The 21,628-nt window shown below is 37.3% G+C and overlaps 1 protein-coding gene across 6 annotated transcripts in view; it reads left to right on the top strand.

The window, feature by feature from the left end:
• The window catches only part of palld (palladin, cytoskeletal associated protein), a 481,585-nt gene that overhangs the window by 373,431 nt on the left and 86,526 nt on the right, over window positions 1-21,628 (top strand). Inside the window, exon 1 of one of the 6 annotated variants that reach the window (XM_028802195.2) lies at window positions 12,595-12,782. The exons of the other annotated variants lie outside the window; for them this stretch is intronic. The gene's annotated coding sequence lies outside the window, so the exon portion shown is untranslated. Of the gene's footprint in view, window positions 1-12,594; window positions 12,783-21,628 lie in introns of those variants that run through there. 6 annotated transcript variants of the gene reach the window in all.

Below are 21,628 nucleotides of genomic sequence, written 5' to 3'. Positions count from 1 at the left end.
TAATTTTAAATTCTAAGTATGCAAAAGGAAAAATTCAGCTACATGTGGTATCTTTTGAAATGCACTGGTTGTCTGGCACACTTTATTCCAACCACAAAATTAGTTTTTTTTTTTTACCTACTCCCAGTCAATCCTGCATATATCCATTTTCCAATCCGCTGAATCCGAATACAGGGTCACGGGGGTCTGCTGGAGCCAATCCCAGCCAACACAGGGCACAAGGCAGATCCTGCATATATTTTACAGAAAAATGCTGACATTTTCTGTACCAATATGTCATTGAACACAGCATCAGCTTGATTTCAGATTTTGATTTTGCTAAACTCATTCCTTATTTTCCTACTTTTGATGGAGCTCAGACCACTAATAAGATTGGGCCTCTCTGAGGCATAACTTCAACTGTACTGAACTCCAAGGGATGATCAGGGCCTTGGAAATGCCTTTATATACTTGCCTTATTCTCATGTTTCTCAATAATCGAATCTCTAACTTGTTTAGAATGTGCTTTTGTCTTCTTCATGATGTTTTTTTTTTTAAAACTATGGCCCAATAATACAAGAAAACGTTTTATTAATAGAGGGATGAAGTCCACTTATTTAAAGGTCTAGTAAAAATACTAGCTTATAGTCATGTAATGAGAAAGCCTATATTTAATTGGGTACCTCAGAATAAATAGTTCTACGTAAGAGGCGTACAGTGTGTTTAAAAGACCTCATTACCATATTTTTTGTCCATTAAGTAAACAGGTACACCATTTGTATGTCATTTGTTAGCATTTACAGTTTTCATTTTTGTCGGTTTTCTACGATGTAGTAGCAGATAGCAATATCCAAATGCAGAAGGCTGGGTGGAAGAGGCACTATCTTTAGGTTAAAGGATGTGCTAAGAAGAAAATAACAAAAACTCAAGAGGGTCATCAAATCTAGCTCCTGACAGGGCCCTAATTACATGGGTGTGTTAAGCATCTTGCTAATCTGGAACTGTTAAGCCATTTCTTACACATGAAACCAGTGCTGAATGAGAAGGTCCTTCATTTTATCTCCACAGTAGAGTGAGTACCAAGCAATGGCTCTCACTTGAACGTTACATTCTTTCCAACATTAGTAATGTGTGTATACTGTGTGCACTATAGTCCTCTGAACAAGCATATGTAACTTCTTGACTGAGTACAAATCAACAAACACACATCCATCCATCCATTATTCAACCTGCTATATCCTATCTACAGGGTCATGGGGGTCTGCTGGAGCCAATCCCAGCCAACACAGGGCGCAAGGCAGGAAACAAACACTGGGCAGGGAGCCAGCCCACCGCAGGGCACGCACACACACACACACAACATGCACACACTAGGGACAATTTAGGATTGCCAATGCACCTAACCTGCATGTCTTTGGACTGTGGGAGGAAACTGGAGTACCCCGAGGAAACCCACGCAGACACGGGGAGAACATGCAAACTCCACACAGGGAGGACCCGGGAAGTGAACCCGGGTCTCCTTACTGCGAGGCAGCAGCAATACCCACTGCGCCCCAAACACACATGGTTATGATAATTATTTTTTGCTGTCTATAAATATATTTATTAAGATTTTTCATGTATTTCATACCTGAAAAAGAGATTTCTGCTTCCAGTACCTGTGCCGCAGTTTTAAAGAGCAATTAACTGTATGCTACCAACACATGAAGAACCAACAGTAATTAAGATAAAGAAAAAAAATCCTTGCTCTTTAGCAATGCATTTTAACATTATTCATTGTCAATAGTTGTCATATTGTTTTGGAACTCTTAAAGTGTAAATGATATAGAAATTCCCAAGGGAGTTAATGTTTTCCATTTGTAGGGTGAAACTTCAGTTATTTTTTTCTTGGTACAGTTTATATGATAATTGGGATAAAAGGAATTTTTATAGCTCCCCCATTGAACATTTTTGGAAGCACATTAAAGTCTGTCCTGTAAACAAAAAATGTGATTTTTTTTTCAGCATGACGGGAATTTTATTCTATTTAGTTCCAACTTCTATGTAAATGGTTTTAATGGGTTGTGTGGAATTGATGTCCAGGGTAGTTATAGGGAATGAGTTTTAAAAAATGTTAGGATATGAAACAGGTGGACAGCAAGAAGCGAGAGAGAGAGGGAGGGAGAAGCTCGTTCGTAGATGGTTATGATAGGAAAAATATAGTCTACTGTCTGAGTGAGGTTCTGCAAATAACTTACTCTTATAATGAATTACTTTTCTATGAAAAACATCTCTTCATCTGTGATCTGATTAAAAGCCTTAAGTAATGGCATCAAGAAGACTGAGATACTTTATTCCTTTTCATGGAATAAAATGTCAGGATGTAGTTGGTGGTGTGCATTCATTTCAAGCATCTAGAGATAAATACTGTGCAAGCTGCAGATGCAGTTTAGAAATGCAATTTCATTAATCTTTCATTCCCCATTTGGTTGATGAAATGTCAGTCTATGGTAAGGTAGGTACATTTATACATACACATTATTCAAAATTAAAACTGGCATTAGGGAAGATGCCAGTGAGGGTAACAGCAATAATGAACAGCGTTAGAATGCTGTGAGATGTGTATGCTAACTAGTATGCCATCTTCATCAAACATACTGTCACAAAATGCTTAACAAACCTGTCTCTTCCTTACCATAGTCTACTGTTGATTTGAGTATTTTATCAAAACATTTCTTGTTAGGAGTTGTACTAGGCAAAAACATGCATGGGGAAGTATAGAATATAAATAATGGGGTAAAACAATCCTTCATGAAAAGCACTTGGTCTACTAGTGGCACATAATCTTACCTGGAAAATCTTTGTAGTGTAAAATGTATTCCTAGCTATTATCAAATTTGGAGGGAGAAATATATGCACTAACCCTCTCATGGGCATCTCCGCATCAATGATATTTATTATGTACTAGCTGTGTGGGGTCCTAGAAAGTATTGAAATTGTCAGAAAAAAAATTTCAAATGTAGAGATATCACGTCATTGAAAGGAATTACTCTGGGCATCTCTCTCCTAGGAGGATTCATTTTGCCGATGTGCTTGCATCGCTTGTGTATTAGTGGCGGGAGGAAAAGTAACAGGCATACAATTTGCTAATGTGCTCGCCTCACTTCTGTATTAGAGACTAAGCAAGTGACTCTTTCTTTGGAGGTTTCGTTTGGCTGACTTGATGGCCTTGCTTGTGTATCCTCGGAGGTGGAGCTCTTAGCCCGTCTCCACCTCTCACTTCAGGGCCGGACAGACACACACACTTCCATGCCTAGTTGTTTATATACAAGATAGTATTTCTTATTCAGACACACTTTTCACTCTTTCAGTGTTTTCACTCTGACTTAAAGTTCAGAGGCTCAGGCTTCCTTTTAAATTTATTGTAATGGTGTGTATCTGCCCTTTATTTAAGACATCTAATTTCCTGATGAACAGATTCCTGAATGTGCTCGGATGGGGGGCTAAGATAGTTGGTGTATGTGGTTCACTGCTAGATATTTAGTGTTTTTTGAAAATTTACTTAGTAAAGTGTCTTGCTTGACCTCTCTTTTCTTATTTCTGATTGCTCTCCTGAAACATTACATTTACACAAGTGATAGTTCATGAGATTTACACAAGTATGCTGTATCCATTTCTTTTATCTTCTAAGCTGCCAGCTCATCGGTGACATCTTGTTCTCATTATATCTCTAGTGAGTAACAATATGTGCAGAATTCTGTTCATTTCATCTTCACTAGTTACTTGTTATTTTTTTATCTTTAGCTGGAGCTGATACATCTATAATACATATTCTTATATAGTTCACTGCTTCCACTGCTTCTCAAAAATCTCTACCACCTTTGGCCCAGAATAAATTTAGCCAAGTCTAAGTAAAAGCTTTTTTTTAACAGTATTGAAATACTAGTCAACTGGATGAAACTGCATAAATATATGGCTGGTGTCTGTATCAGACTAAAGATACCCCCTGTTCAACGTCATAAATTTCTGTCCACTTTTCCTTGTGATGGTCCCTGACCAGACTCTGTAACCCCTACTCAAATGTCAAGGTCTTCCAATGGAATTGCCTGGTGCTACCATTGCAATTGAGAGATAAACTCTCCCCAACTTGTCCTTGGTTTTCTCACCTGTGCACAATATTTGTCTTGAGGGAGACATACTCACTACATGCCCAAACAGCAACAACTGACTCCTCTTATTCCTAAAAAGCAGTGGTTTTGCCATTAGGCTCTCCTGCATTGTTCAGCTCCTTCCCCTGGAACAGAAAGTGAGCCAAGCATCCATGTGGAGAAGCCTCATTTTAGCAGTTTGTTCTCACAACCTCATTCTCTAAGTAGCTATCCAGAACTCATAATCATACCTGTAGATTAGGATAAAGAAATAAATTGACTGGTAATTCTAGAGCTTTGACTAAGGACTGAACTCCCACTTCATCATCACTTTATATAATTGGAGCTGTACTGATCTGTTAGTCAATCTATGATCATGTTTATTCATACTTGTGAACAAAACATTTAGGTACTTGAGTTCCTCTGCTTAAAGGCAGGTCCTTTTACTTCACCTGCATAAAGCAAGATGCTGTTTTACAAGAAAGGGCCATGACTTTGCGTTTGATAGTGCTGAGCTCTCATCCTGGCTGTTTTACACCCAGCTCCAAACTGCTCCAGCATATGTCAGAGAGCATGAGGCCTAATGGATAGTACCATCCTGAAAAAGCATAACTGAAACCCTCAGGTTCTCCAGTCTGTCTATGGCTTGGCTGGAATCTTTGTTCCAGTACCTTACCAATGACTTTCTCAGAGAGGTTCAGTAGTATCATCTTTATTTGACAAACAGATGGTGCCATTTTTTAAGTTTGTAGCAGAGTGGAGATTAAGAAGGGCTTTAAGGTGCTTTGCAAGCATCCCTCAGTAACACTAGTAAACCACATTTTCCTTTTACTTGTAAAGTTTATATATGCCAAGTATATTTTAAATAAAAAAAATTATACAAGATATTAGCATTTATGGTTTGTTTACGAAAACAGTTGTGCACATAGTGATTTTTTTAGTACGTTCTTGACTGTTGGTTTATCTAAGTTTTAATTCAAACAAACCTAACAATAAAACTGAAGAAATCAGTTTCAGCTGTAGGTCCACCCTGGTGCATAGCTTTCATCATAATAATAATAATACATTTTATTTATTTGTAGGTTCCTTTATAAACACTCAAGGACGCCAAACAATAGATAAAACACAGATTATAAACAAAACTAAAATACAAAAATAAAAATCAAACAGAGTAATTGTAATCAAAGAAAAAAAGCACTCTTAAACAAATGAATTTTAAGTTTAGATTTGAAAAGTGAAAATGATTCAATATTTCTAAGCTCAGGTGATAGTGAGTTCCAGAGCTGGGGAGCAGAGCAACTGAATGCTCTGCTCCCCATAGTGGTAAGACAGATGAAGGGGACAGTCAAGTGGATGGAGGAAGAGGATCTAAAGGTACAGGAGGGAATGGCAACATGGAGGAGGTCAGACAGATATGGAGGGGCAAGGTTGTGGATAGCCTTAAAAGTTAACAGAAGAACTTTGAATTGAATGCAGAATGGGTGTAGTTTGTCCTGAGGTTTTCTACCTGTCAGCATTGCTCTGTGGAAACTAGTTGTATTGATTTTTTTTTTTGGTCATTCAGTACCAGCCTTGCTTATTTTTTTATTAAATATATTTGGTCATTTTAAACATATTTTTTGCATGTCATTTCTGGAAAAAGTGTTTGCTTCCATTATCATCATAAGTAATTAATTTGTTTAATTTCAACTTCCACAAAAGCAAAGCTCATCTGACTGTTATTTAAAGCTCCTCAGACGAGCAACAGGGTAATGATAAAATTCACCTTGGAAATAAAAACATAGATCTAAATTCCATGTAAGAGGAATGCAGAAAGGTGCTGAAATTGACCTCCAGATGAAGGTTGTAGAAATTATTTATGTTATACAAAAAATAAATGAGAACCTGCCTCATTGTGTGATGATGTTTCATTGGCAAGCTCCCAGTAGTGACAAAAGAAATCCCCCAGCTTTATGAAAAATATGTCTTGTTTACTGCTATTTTAAGTAGGTTACTGAAATGAACTTTTTTCTACCGATCATGTTAATACCTTTCACAAATACAACTTGGAAAATTCCAATGTTTACCATCTCAGGAATTTAGTGGGATTTGCTTGTTCACACATGTTGGAATGACCCACTAACTTTTCTAGCTATAATTTTCACACTTGAAAATCTTATCCCAGGTTGTTAGGATCTTGAAAAGATACTCAAAAGGTCCATGACAAATAAATTAAATTTATTGTATCTCAAGGACCATATGCTGGTGAACTTCAGAATTCAAAAGCAACCCATCTTATATTTATTTATTTAATCTTTCCACAATGTACTGGAAACACAAAGACACATTCAATACATGGACAACACTATGAATGGTAAACTGAAAAACATCATACTGAAATATGAAGCAGCAAGGACCTGAAGACGTACACTATTGCATTTTAACACTCCTTAAAAGCTGCACCGAGATAATTTTTTACCAGCATATTGACACTCTTTTTCTCTGATGGAAAGCTCATCCTCTGAAGTTAACTGGGTACAACAATTTTCTTCTAATTACCTTATTTAAAAATTTGTATTGTTTTCTGGGGCTTTTAAAATAGCAAATCATGTAAAATGAGGGAATGTCAGGTGAACAATCAAGCTAGTCCTGCACTTTTATAAGTCATCTCAAGTCTTTTTTGATTGGTTCACTAACATGGGCATTTAAAAGCGGCTAAAGAAGATGCAGTAGCATTCTGCATTCTTTACATCCGTGGTTCCCTCCTGCGTTTAATCCCCTTTGCTTATAATTGGATTTCTACCTTAATTAAGCAATGTGATATGAGGAAGATTCAAAGTTTTCACACTTTTTTAACTCTTATTTATTAAGGATTTCAAAAACAAATTGCATCACTTTTCTACATAGTCACCTTCGTCTGCAATGCAATTTTCCCAGAGTCATACCAACTTTTTAATGCCCAATTACTACTCCTTCCGCGTTCACCGTTTCCAATGAAAATATAAAAGTGCACAAACTTTTTGAATGTCCCTCATATTTCACACTTTTATGTTTTGGTGTGGGCGGCACGGTGGCGCAGTGGGTAGCGCTGCTGCCTCGCAGTTGGGAGATCTGGGGACCTGGGTTCGCTTCCCGGGTCCTCCCTGCGTGGAGTTTGCATGTTCTCCCCGTGTCTGCGTGGGTTTCCTCCGGGCGCTCCGGTTTCCTCCCACAGTCCAAAGACATGCAGGTTAGGTGGATTGGCGATTCTAAATTGGCCCTAGTGTGTGCTTGGTGTGTGTTTGTGTGTGTCCTGCGGTGGGTTGGCACCCTGCCCAGGATTGGTTCCCTGCCTTGTGCCCTGTGTTGGCTGGGATTGGCTCCAGCAGACCCCCGTGACCCTGTGTTCGGATTCAGCGGGTTGGAAAATGGATGGATGGATGGATGTTTTGGTGTTGATACAGAAATTGCAAAACTGGGTTTTCTAAATATTTATTGGAAATTAGTAAGCATTTTCATATGTTATAAGATTTTCAGTATCATTATGATTTTCATTTCACATATTTGTGTTTTGGTTATTTAAGCCTTTATTTACTAATTAGCATGCTAATTAAATCTGAGATTACCCTTAAATACTGATGTAGTGAAATGTCCTTTCTTAGCAGATACCTACAGCCTTAGATGTACTATGTAGGACTTTTTAACTCAACGGGAAATAATATTTTTGTTGTTAAGTAAATAAATGAGTCAGTCAGTCAGTTCTGTTCCTATTAATTCACCTTTTCTACTCCCTTAATTGTGTCTTAATAATGACACTTGAGAAAGCTTTTTTATTTTGGACATTTTTGAACCCAAAACTAAAGTTTAGGATTACCAGTGCCTTGTAACCCAAGTGAACAGAGTAACAGGTTCCAGCGGTCCTAATGCAATTATAAGTATCTCTAATAACCAATTACGAATTAAAAATAACTTATTAAAGATAAGACAAAAATGGTGCTTTGCAGCCATATGTGAACAATAAATTAAAAATCTGTCATTTTTATACACCAATAGCCATTATAAAAACTAGTAGTGCCTTGAATATATTTTTAAATCAATTAAAATAGTATATTGCTAATAAAGGTATCAATTTCTATCAAAAACATTAAAATTTCTAGGTGACCCCAAAGATTTGAACAGCTGTGTATACTTCAGACTACAAGGTGAGTGGCGACGGGCCCGTGGTAGTGAAATACATGCAGTATTGCAGAGAAGTAGGATGTCTCCTTGGAGATGAGACTACCATGTGCTGCTACACTCGAGTTCCCAAAGCACAAACAGAGCCCTGCCAGTTCAGCGTACAGTACATACCCAATTCAATCCCCGAGTACAACACAAGACACGAGAGACAGCATGCCTTGGTCAGCCACATAAATGTGCATCCTGTAAAAGTCACTGCTGTATATGATAAGTTAAAGTAAACCATGTTTCAGTGTATAATGCTTTTGATCTAAACCCTCTATAACTATTTAACGGTACTGGATTACAGGTCAAAGTGTTGCATTCAAATCTGATTGAAGTCCACTTATTAATTATCTTTTTCCTTCAAAATAATAGTTTCCTGTAAAGTTTAAGTAGGAAAAGCATGAATTTATCAACGCTACAAATGTTTTACTGATGGACAATTCTATGTAGCACATTCAAGAGTAAGGAGCTCCAGTGATCTAATAATATGAGCCCCTGGTATAAAAAAGGAGAAAAAAATAACAAATGTCATAAAAAAAATACCTAGTTAGTTGAATAGTACTTGTGACCAACAACACTATGACCGTGGCCCATTCTCTTAGGAAAATTTCTGGACAATGTCAGATAACACAGCTAGTTTATTATAAATGTAAATCTCACCCTAACAGAGGCATAACTGTAGGAAGTGCGGGCAGGGCTTTGGCATTGGGGCCCATGGAGCATACATGGTTACTGTTTCACAAGGCTTAATTATGAAGATGCTTGCCTACTTGACATCAGAATGAAAAGGTTGTGTTTTCCACATTCCCACATTTCCTACATTCTCACAACTCTATAAAGGTTAATTATGACAAATGACCTTTTATGCAGCTTATATCCTTGACACATCTCTTTGATGGTGGTAATTTTTAATTGGATTTAATTTAATTTCACATGGATGAGGCCTCATTGATTTTTCTACAATAGGCCTTATCAAATTCTAGTTACACCATTACACGCTATTGTGCTTTTCTGAATGAAGAAAAAAATCAGAAAAATAAAAGAGCAGCTAATTAATCAATGTGATTAATTAAATGGAGCACTGATTGTGATAATGGTTTGGATGAAAATCTGTAGCCACAAGGGTCCCCCAGACTGAATTTAGCAACCACTGTTTTACATGCATGACGATGAGTCCCATAACCTGGGAAATTTAAAGGATTTACACTTGGTCTTGATCCAGGAAATTTCCAGATCAATTTTTCTAGGTTTCATGTCATGAATTTGTTCACACCTACCCTTGACCCTGTAATTTCCTGGTAAATGTCTGCCATAGTATTCATGTGTGAAAGGGGCTGTGCAGCTGTTGCCCTGTTGTTTGTTGAACACCTTCATGTCTTGAATACTTTAAAATATTTTACATGTGTACTTTAAATTTGTCCATTTTCTAGTCATTTAATCAACAAATAATAACCATGTAAGTAAACTGAAATCTGCTACAATATAGTTTCATGGCTGCATCTGCAAAAAGTGTGAAGAAAGTTGTACATTATTTTGTGAAGGACAGGACAATATATCTGTTTACCAAGGGACTACATTATACAATGAATATCAATGAAATCTAATACAAATCTTTATGTCAGACTTTTTTTACCTTGATTAGAGTAATGCACCAAACAGTATTTAGGTGAATAACAAAAATATAATTTTAAAGAATATTGTTAAAAAAATTGGTTGCATGAATTTTCACACCCATTGTTGTGGAGGTCAGCACTGTGTTCAGACTTTAAAGATATTCCAGATCACGTGCAAAGGTAATTTACCCTCACCTACTGTCAAATGAAGTTAATTTTTATTAGCCATAAAATACTAAATCTTCCCATAGGATGTCTTTGAAGTTTTTTCTCTGGTAGCGGCGAATCCATGTATATTTACTTTTTTCTGTTTATTTTATTCTCTTAATACAAGGTCTGTTGAATTGCCTAGGTGTTTCCATGATTGGTATTTTTTTGGATGAATTCTACATTTTTCCACCAAATCCAGGAAATACATGAAGAGACCTAGCAGAGAATGCAAGGGTGAACACTTCCAGGGGTGTTTTCCAGACAGAGGGGATCTATAGGCACGCGCCTCAGGCACTGGTACAACTGTGTTGTAAAAAATAGCTGAAAATCTGAAAAGTTAAATGGACAGCTGCAACAAAAAGCCCTACATGTGTCTAGCTGCTGTGGATATGTCCAAAAGGAGTTCCAGAAGAATGTCTTTTGACATATTCTTGATGTTTAGAAATTTAAAGAATACAAAAGAGAGAGCATGGTAATTTTTAGACTGAATTTTATGACCAAGGTGTTTCAAATGATATAATTTTATGTGGGTAGGAGAGCCATTTGTGATAAATATAGAGTACATGTAATTTGGATTTGCTACAGGCATAGGTAAATTCAAATGTTTGAAAGGTTAATCATGTGATATGGTGGCTAGAATTTGGTAAAATTATAATAACCCTATTTGCTAAGCTGATAGGGAACAAAAAAATCAAAAGAAAGACATTCCCTTATATTCTAGTTAAAAAGTATGTACACTTACACAAAAAGGCACTGAATTTTTCTTCAATTTCCTAAAAATGGCCTAAGTGAGTTTGTATACCCTCTTGTGTCTGTGTGTATTTTCTTCATTAGAATCTGGTTTTACTTTCAAATCTCCAAAAGACGTACGTATATGGTAGGTGGTTTGACAGCTCCAATGTTGCCCCAGTGTGGGTTTATATACGCTGAATGATGAGAATTTTTTTTACATATTTGCCAAACTATCATTATTTTTACACCTTTTGGGATATTTTAATAATCATGTGTATAGTGTGCCTGTTATTTTTGGGATGGCTTCTTATGTAATTAGCCAAACACTTGTATTAGCCAGAAGCTGCAAAGGGCTTTTTTTTGCCAGAGATATAATTCCTTACTTATAAAAGCTATTTAATTTCTCAGAGATGTTTTTTTTTACTAATAAGATAAATAAACACGGTGATCTAAGCTCAATACACCTTTGCACTTGAACTTCTTAGTCTAGAATTTTGTGCCTGCCTGGCTTATAATCTACCTCAGTATGTTATTGTGCTTTACAATTTGTTTCATAAAGTTCCTAGTGATGATACTCTTTCTGAAAGAAATAATATGTAGCAAATATTGAAAAACCTGACTGAGGGCCCACCCTGGCAAATAGTACCATCTTTTGGTGTACCTGTAAACTGTAGCAGCACATCTCTTATTAACTGATAATGTGATCCTTTGCCATGACAAATTTAGTTGCAGAGAATGTGTTCATTGTAGGGGCTCTCAACTTAATTGCAATATTAACAGGTAGCGTTCTCAGACAATTTGAAAATCAACTTCTTCCTAGAGATTATTCTAATTTCCACAAATCAGGAGGCTAATGTAGGGTGGAACTGATGTTATTTACATTACAGTGACAAAAAACGAAGCTTACTTGCACAAATGTTCCTTTTTACTGCTTAAAAATCTGTTACCCTTTTCACTGTTAAACAATAACAAGGAAATCATTTTTGTCCAGTAAACTGAACAATGCAGAAACTATACTGTGTATGTGGTTTGTTTTGGTGTTGTCTGTATGTGCGCTGCAACAAGACTGGCACCCATTCAGACTTTAGTTTCATCTTTAGCTCTGGTAATGGGCTAATGAATAGTGTCATTGCTTCCATCATGCTCAGTACAGAGCAGTTTTTTATAATGAAATTTTAAAACAAATTGCCTCTTATAGGAGTACTGCCTGACTTGACAAAGGACTGACTCGCATGTGCTCATATTCTGTAGAAATGGGTGATTCAGGGTGATGTATAAGACCTCCTACACTTAGCTTTATCAGTAGTGGAAAACATTTATAATACCTTTAAAAAACTTTATAATACCTTTAAAAGTAAGTTCAATAAATTCATATTTGAAGAATATCAAACACATACACATCTGTCTGTCTGTCAGTCAGTCAGACAGTTGGGCCTTTCACATCAGTATGTCAGTTTGCCTGTCTGTGCAATGTATTTTCCTTGTTAGAAAATCTTTTTCCCATTAACTTGATTTCCACAAGTCTTTTTTCTATGTACACTTTGTAACACTGAAAGATTTGTGCTTAAAAGTAGATACTGTATCTTTGTAAATTCTTGCCAGTAACAGGGCTGCTGAAAGCCTAGATACACCCTCTTGCAAAGAAACACCCCTAAATGTCCCCTCCCCCGAACGCCCCCATGGCCACTCTGTTTCTTTTTATTCCTTTGCCTCCCCGTGGAATTCCAGGCAGGCATTAAGGTCTTTTATTGTGAAAGGGGAGTCTAACGTCAGTGTGGCTGCTGCTGCTGTACTGAGTCATGAAGCAGCACTTTGTCATTCACTGACTAATCTGTATATATTCACTAGTACCTGCTAGAGTGCTCTGTATTTCCTAAAAAGTAGAGTTGCTGAGTTAGTGACTGACTGAGGCAGTGTATGCAAACCACTTTATTAAAAGGTAAGACAAGTTACATTTTAGTGCTGCTCTTGCTTTAGGTTTCTCTTTTCTAAGGAATTACTCTTTACAAGAATTTTGTAAAGAATTTTCTGATATGTATGTGCACTCTAAATCTCTGAGTGCCGTTACTAGTGCACACCATGTCAGTTTGTAATAAATGTACTGCTGCTGCGGTACTGTGTACACTAGTGAGTTATTAGCGTATTACTGAGTGGTGTATTTTGTCTGTTAAGGTGCAGGTGTTTGGAAAATTTCTGTTATTTTCATAAAAGCTCTTATGGTCATTTTTTCAGTAGAAGTCTATCTGTTTGTGTATTGCACTTTCTTTTCGGCTTCTGTTGTTATAATCCACTTTACACAGAGTGTCGTTGTTGAGCAGGAAGGAATTTTTTGTAATTAGGAATTTGGCTGAAATTTTTTGGCTCACCTTATAGCCATGGCTAAGGCATTTAGAGACTTCGGTCTGAGGCATACTGTATATCATGCTTTATTCTGTGTCCTCTAGATCAGTGAAGGAAATCTGGTTATATTTTATGTGGTATGCATGCAATTAGAAAGCTTTCTGAGTGAACAAGTTTTTGCTCTGGAAACTTGGATCGCTAACTGGAAGTGCAGGCTTTTTTAAAAGAGCCAGCATCTGGATTTAGGAGTTCATTTTTGATGACATGCATCATAGAAACCTAGTACCGCTGGGTGGATTTTTTAACAAAAGTAAGAAAGTTAAGTTTAACAACCTGACGGACTGCAATAGAAAGCAGAGGAAATTACAAAGTGACACAAACTAATGTGAAAAGAAACTATATACTTTTGCATTTCGAGAATGTAAAGGTAAATTAGTAGTTCTACATCAGATTGGTCTAGGATAAGGATACAGTTTACTTTTTTCCATTACTTTGTAATGGAAAATGTATAATTCCTTTAAGAAAGCATAAGAACACATGTTTAATCCTGGGTTATTCTGCTGAAATTTCTAGCTGTGACACTTCATGACTATTGCTACAGTAGGTTTTGACTAGGCACTAGCAGTAACCTTAAATGTCTTTGACATCAGCTTTGTCTTTATTCACAGAGATGAAACGTTATCCAAATGGGTACATGAGTTCCACTCTGCAGTTTTAATGATTCGTCCATTCATTTTCCCAAATCGGTTACTTCTCAACAGAGTCCCTGGATGGGACATCAAACCATTGCAGGACATGCTGGCACACACCTTACCCTCACTCACATAGGAGCAATTTAGAGTTACCAGTCAACCTAACCTGCTTGTCTTTGGGAGATTAGAAATATATGGATATATACCTAAAGAAAAAGCTATATATACACAAAGAGAACATAGAAAGTCCACTGAGACATTAATGATGTCGGTATAAATTAAATTTGTTTTGCTTTTCTAATATAAATAAAATATATGCAAAAGCACAAGGCATCCACCAATGTTCCATTCAAAAAAATTCAAGTGTAATGCATGTGAGTGGAGAATTTATGTAAAAAATTGGGCTGAAACAAACGTAGAACACATAGTGTCAAAGCACTGTTAGTATCACAGGGTTCTTACTAGTGCAGGATTATCTGTTATTAGATAGCATAGCTATGTCCATCTAATGGTACCAAAAATCAGGTCTTTTACTCAGCTACCATGCACACTGCTCCTGTTCCTCCTTAATAATGACCCTTGATCCCATTTCTCCTTGACTTAGTTGTTCCTTTAAACTGCACCTGAGACTCTCTTCAAAAATATGAAATAAGTCTTCAGGTTCTTTGGAGCACTGAATCACAGTGCCCTCTGTGACCACTTTATTGCTGAGCCTTGCCCTGGTCCTAAAAGGCCATGTCTATGGTCTATAGGACGCCCCCTGCCGCCGTTAGGAACTGTTTACTATCTGCTCAGACGAGTTTCCCTGGCTTTTCACCAGTCTCCTGCTCTCAGTTAGAAAATTAGGCAACCTTTGTATAGGAAATACATAGTCCTGTTATTCTCACTTACTGTATTCAGTAAACGCTTTCAAACAAGTCAGCTCCCGTTGTTGTGTCATTGCGACATGAGAATGACTATGTAGAGCTGAGTACTTATAATCCACAATTCCTTGATCTTCTTTGGATTTTTATTTGGGCCACCGCTCAAAAACAAATAGTTCAGAAGGCCCCTTTTGAATATAATTGATTACGATTGGCATTATTCTATACCATCAGTGTGCTTTGATTTCCATAACAGCTTAAACATGGTTACAGGCTCTTTATAATTTGTTTACATCTTCAACTTGTGTTTATTACAGCTAATAAAATAACTTTTTAATAAACATTTTTCAATTAAGGCACACAATATTTTAAAAATTATATTCAGTTTATCTTCATTGTTTCAAAATGTCTGCTTCACTATCACTTTTTAAATCCCACTATTAGAAGCCATTAAAATCAAAACCAATGTAATTAATTAATAATACTTAATTTTTCTAATATGTATAATGTGTAGGTTTACTGCTGCAAACAAGTCATTGCTTCTATTCTTTGTCAGAATTAGCACTAAGAGGACTAACAGTAATGTCGTAAGCTCTTGACCAATGAATGAAAGGGACAGGTCTTGAGTTCAGATGCTTGTTTGCGCATTTGTGCGCATTTCTTCCTTGTTCACAAGAGCATTTTCCAGAATTGATTTATTTAAAAATATTTTAATAAAAATACGTTTGGGATGTTGTGAACAAACGAACGGATGATTTTGCATGTTGATTTTGCAATATGAGTAACTTTAGAATTTTTTATGGATGGTTTGATATTTTCTTGCTGTTGTCCGCTGTTGGTCCTTTCTGCTTGAAAACGTTATTAAAAAAATTTTCTAATTTTTTCATAATTCTTGATTTTGGGTGATATCGGGCCAAGTATGTGCTGATGAAATATATGCTCTGACTAGAATAAATATTGTTTCATAAATTTTTTAAGGCTGTGTACTAAATAAATTTTAGATTGTCAGAAATTTGTAAAATCGAAGACCTTACTAAATAGCAGACAGACAAACGGCAAACCAGATCGCTCCTTACTTCAGGTTAGCCGTATTCTGTTCCTCTGTATAGGCATGCAAGTCTTTCAAATCTTGGACATTATCATGTACTCATCTGACATCTCTCTTATACACTACATATAGGGAACAAAATAATTCACCTTCCGGAAACTTCTGAAAGCCTCAAACTCAAAATTGCTGGAAGTCCTTGGAAAAAAAAATGTGATGCTGTTAGAAACTATGGGTTTGTGAGAAAGTGATGGAGATTTGACCTTTCAATGGAATACTGCTTTTCCCTCAAAATGACCTGATTATGCTTTCTATGCTTTTAACTATCTTTAGATAGTTGCAGTTGCAGTTTAGGGCAAGGAGGTGGAAAAACTAATAATGCTCAATTGCCTTAATCCATCCACATGAAGAAGAAGCTATTTTAATATTACCTATACACTATCAAACTGTGTGTACTGTTCTTTTTGATGCTGGTCAGAAGTACAAGGTTTGATGACGGTGTGTCTGTGTATGATGCAATTTGTCTACTTAAGATATGCATATCCTAACTGACAGCATTCTCCATAGTCTGTTGTTCTGTAATACCAGAGTGAGACTTCAGTGTTCAACCAATACTGGAGCAGAAATTGGACCCCCAATTAGCAAGCATTTCTGTATAATGGTTGCCTTGCTACACATAGGTTTTTACGCAGAATCTCACTATTTGCTATTGTTAATCTTGTATTTGAATGTGTTTTCTTAGCATTATTTTATTGTGTGTTGCTTTGTAATACAATATATTCTTATTTGCTATGTTTTCTAATGGTGTAAGATTTGAAAGGTTCTGTTTTAAAATACAAAAGTTAATTAATTTATTAAGAAAATCAAGATTTTAGTATCCCCTTGTGGCAAAGTTGTGTTTCTTGGTATAGTTGCAGTAGCTAGAACACCCAAGCCATTTTACTGTAGTTTACCAAGTAGTCACTTTGAACACATTACAAGTGTGTTCAAAAATTAGGTAAACTATAACCTATTAAAGAGTCATTTAAAAATGCAGAGTGGAAATTGTGAGAGGTTTAAGACAGATGTGCTATAGTTAGTTTTTCACAAATCAACAGGCTACACGCGCCAGGCCATGATAGGCACTTTTTTATCTGCAAATCCTGTATCCTTCTGTTAGTTCAGTCAAAACCAAACTCAGAAATGTTTATTTTTAGGCTAAAACAACTTTAAGAAGGATATTCTTGGAAAAGACAATTTGACATATGTGCAGATATAAGAAGCAGAATATTCTTCTCCAGTGTTTATGTATAAAATAGTTTAATGGTCTCATCCCAGTCTGGTAGAGGGGCATTGTCACGGTAACTGGAAACACACAAAAACAGAGTGCTTAAAAAGCTGTCTGAATGCGGAGAGAATAAAAACCCTTGCTCTGTATTCTCCTCGTAGATAAGCAAATATAAGCTCCAGGCCCTGTGCCTGAAAGTGATGCTAAATATTATCTTACTTGCACATTTAGGTTTAGTTATTGAAGCAGTTTGTGTTATTTATTTATATGGACGATGTGCTCTGTTAGTGTTTCACTCTTCAGACATTTTCAAATCATGTTGGAATTTCTGGGAGTTCTTTTTAAGCTCCATTCTTCCTACGGCCCTTCTTAAATATATTCAGTACAATATTGTCTTTGGCAGTTATGCTTGCTGTAAACTTGGGTATCCATGTTATTGGAAGAAAAAAAATTAAGACTACACTCTCATACGCAGTATTAAATGAATTCATTTTCTGACACTGTTAGAGTTCACTGGGAACCTGAGTCCAGTTATAAAAAGCAGAGAGGCAGCTCTGGAGAGGAGTGTAAGCTCATGTGCACTTATTTAGTCAGACATGCACAAATGAAAACCTCAGTACACCATAATGATGTGTCTTTGGAGTATAGGAGCAAAATCATGTAAATACTAACTGCTACTTACCCTGCTGCCACGGATGAAGCAAGTAGAGCAAGTGCTATTTTACTGCAAATACAGGAGCACTTTCTCAAATGATGAAACCTTTAATACAAAAGGGTGATCTGTGGTTTGCTCACTAGGTACTGTGTATTAATTCAGGCTAGTCTGGATTAAAATTATTATTTCATTTTACAGTTTCCTTTTGACAACTATATATGGACTAGTAGTCATAACAATAAAAAATAAACTGTATTTTTTAAAAGGTGATACAGCAAATAGCACAGTAGTCTCATGGCTTAAGGAACTGAGGCTTGGTCACTTTCAGTGTGCAGTTATGGACAATCTCCCCATGGCTTTTCCTCTGGATATCCTTGCTTTCCTTTCATATCCCATATCCCAAGGACGTGTGCGAGGTTAGCTGGAGACATTAAATCAGTCCAGTGGAAGTAAGTATTGGTATGCTCCATCCGGGGCTGATACCTGTCACATGCCATATCTGCCAAGATAGTCCCATGCTCCTGTTGAAGTTTTAACATACAGTATTAACTTTTTCCACCTACTCTTTTTTGTGTATTCTTTACAAACAGTGATAAATTAATGGTATGTTTTAATACTGCCTATAAGTTTAATAAAGTACCCTCATACACTGGTCTTGTGTGACACAGTGGCACAATGTTTAACATTGTTGTCTCATTACTCCAGGAACCTGTGTATGAATTATGGCACAGTCACTGCCTCAGTGAAGTCTGCACTTTCTCTCCATGTTTGATGGTGCGGTTCGGCTCCTTGCTCCCTTTTCATTTTGGGAGCCTCTTGATTCCGACACTGTCGATAATCATGATCGGGATGAGCCGAGCAAATGAGGACAAACATACCAAGTAAGGGGATAGGGAAAAGTGCTGGAGTGCTTTTACTAAAACAATTCAATAATCAAGGTGTTAAAAAAGTGCAGTGCTTCCAAAAATGTCCAATAAATAAAAAATCCATTAAAATGAAAAGGTGTTGGTGGAGGTTAAAATGCAAATAAATAAATCCATTAAAAAGATGAGGTTATTAGCCAGAGACAAACTATAAAAACAGCGAGCCGCAATGCTTCCCTTTTAAAAACTGGCATCTCTTCCACTTATCCCATTTGGAGTGTAAGGCGATGCCAACGCACAGGTGCAGTCAACTTTCTTCACTAGGCTCCGTTCCGTGCCATCTACAGGGCAACCCGATGAGCCCCACATGTCTCTCCTGCTGCTCACCTTCAGCCCTTGCAGGGAGACACCGTCACTCATGCTGCTCCTACTCCCCAAGGAAGTGCTCAGTAGGAGCGCCCCTATCACTGCCTCCAGTTTCCATGGCCCTCAGGCTCACTCCTGACCACCTGCCTCACTTGATAAGCTCAGACACTCTCTCTCTCTCTCTCTCTCTCTCTCCATCTCTGCCTCCCTTCCATTTCTCTTTCAGCCTTCTTCTCTTTTTCACGGTCACTGGCCAGTCTGTTTTCCTCCGATCTGCTTTTTATTTTCTCCACCTTCTGCACTCACACTTCCCTATTTAAAGTGGGGACATGGCACAGCTGTGGCAATGAGCAACTCCCGGCGACAGTTAGGGTCGCGGGTGATCCTGCACCTGTTCACTAAGTGTAGGGTTGTCCGCTCCCACATCATGCACGGGAAACGCTCTCACCATGCTACCATGCTACCCCACACAAAGACGCGAGTGCATTGATTATTTAAAAGACTAGACATTAAGCCTGTTACAATAACGGGTGCTAGAACAGTAGTCCATAAACATTAGTAGGAACAGTCTATATTAAATGGCAAGGGACATTTTACCTCATTAAATTTTTTCCGTAAAATGCCTGTAATTTTCTCTGACAATAGTACTGGCTTTGCTGTCCGTAATATGTGTTTAATTTTCTGTCACAACAGTGGGCAATCAGCAGATTCTCCCCAGCAACTGATGTAATATGCGCGAAAATAAATCTACTTTTAAAAGTTATTGTATTGTAATATCATGAAAATTCATATATTTAGGAAAAACCCTTCAACGACTGACACTTTACACTTTACCGGGCCAAGCTTCTTAATCACAAATCTGACATCCTCAGAGTGGGATGGGGAAGCTGGTCTCCGCGTCTCAGTACCCGATTGGATTTTTCGTCTTTTACACTCTTGCACAACAATGGGGAAGCTGGTCTCCGCGTCTCAGTACCCGATTGGATTTTTCGTGTTTTATGTTTTAGGTCTTACCTCCTTTACCGAAATCCGATTGGATTGGCCGCGTGATATGTTATAGGTCCCGCCCTCTCTGTCTTCTGTGAAACGTCAGGCGGCCTTTGAAGCATCTGCTTTGAAGCATCGCACCATGCCCCGCGCATGCGCACTTCACAAGAAGACACACACACACGGACACTAGACGCACACAGGGGTTTTATTAAAGAGAATGCCAGTCAGCTATGGACCTCACTTTACCACACCATGTCTGTACAGGTATTTGTCTGGGCACTCCAGTTTTATTCTCACATCTGAAAGACCTATAGTTAGAATAAGTAGTGATTTTAACTTGATGTGGTATAAGCCCACATGCGCCAGAGTGTGTATATGTGTGTGGGTGTGTGTCTGCCCTGCAGTGGGCTGTGCCACACATTTGGCTGTTTCCTGGTGTTGCCCATCAACTCCTTCTGGACTATATACTAAATGGACGGATGTGTTGTGCTGTGTTTCAGTCCTGTCCATTATTACCTTTAGAGTGCACAACATGCTGAATTTGTTTTAGAAATCTCTTAAATTAGTACATTTTAGAGTCATTCTACTGGGATATAATTGGGGTCACTTCCATTGGTTCAGTAGGCTGCATAGTAGTACAGCGTGCACAGATACTACCTCATAGCTGCAGAGCCTGGGTTCTGTTCCTAACTAGATTACTGTTTTTATGGAGTTTGCAAGTTTCGGTTATTGTCCATATCTTTGTGCATGTGTATATGTGTGTGTTTTCACTTAGTTACCCGGGTTTCTTCATACTTCACATACATGCTAAGCTAACTGGTTAATCTCTATTGTCCCTGGGATAGTGTAAGTGTGCTCTGTGACTGACAAGCTTCAAGTCCCAAATTAGTTCTTACTTTATGCCAGTGACACTGTACTGGGTTAAGCAGGTATGAACAACTGATGGATGGATAAACTTGTGTAGTCTGTTGTTTTGTTATGAGCTCATCTTAATATCAACATAAGCACAGTAACAAGTTCAAGATGCGTACTGTAGTACAACCTACTCTGTTTCATGTCTCCTGCTTTCTAAACCAATCCAGTTTTTCAAAGAGATAATGAAGACCAGATAGCCAGTGGTATCCAGTGATACACATGGAATTAGAAGACAGAAGCATAGTTCAGCACAGTCTTTGCTATTTTAATCAAACAAGTACGATTGCAGGTATTCTGATGTCCAAGGATTTTGGTACAGAAGCAGCAAACTTGAAAAACAATGAATAATGTATACAAAATATGGTGAGAAGAAATGTTCAAGTTACATAAAAATAAAAACACTATTTCCTTTAAAAGATTTGGAGGAATTATAGTTTAAGGATTTAAGGTAATAAAGCTGAAGACCATAAAGAGCCAACATACAAAAAAGATATGTCTCTCTTTTTAACAAAGTAACATTAACAAATAAAACTGTCTTAACTTTTAAAAAGCGTTTTGGCCTCTTAATCTTCTTCAACTCCTTTCACCTCCTAGAATAAATAAACCGAAAAATATTGCAGCCATTACGTGTTTAGTAAACTTGTTTGACTTGTAACTTGACCCTCATGAGAATTCAAATCTCAGGTTTCCCTGTTTCACCGTTCAATTTCAAGCTTTTCTCCTCTGATTATTTTAAAGTTCAGGTCACTCTAATCAGTCTGAGGAAATGTGAAGCATGCATGGAATCAT

This window comes from Erpetoichthys calabaricus, chromosome 5 (genome assembly GCF_900747795.2).
Source record: "Erpetoichthys calabaricus chromosome 5, fErpCal1.3, whole genome shotgun sequence".
Lineage (NCBI taxonomy): Eukaryota > Metazoa > Chordata > Cladistia > Polypteriformes > Polypteridae > Erpetoichthys > Erpetoichthys calabaricus.
Note: the sequence above shows the minus strand (reverse complement) of the source record. Positions and strands in the feature narration are given on the sequence as shown.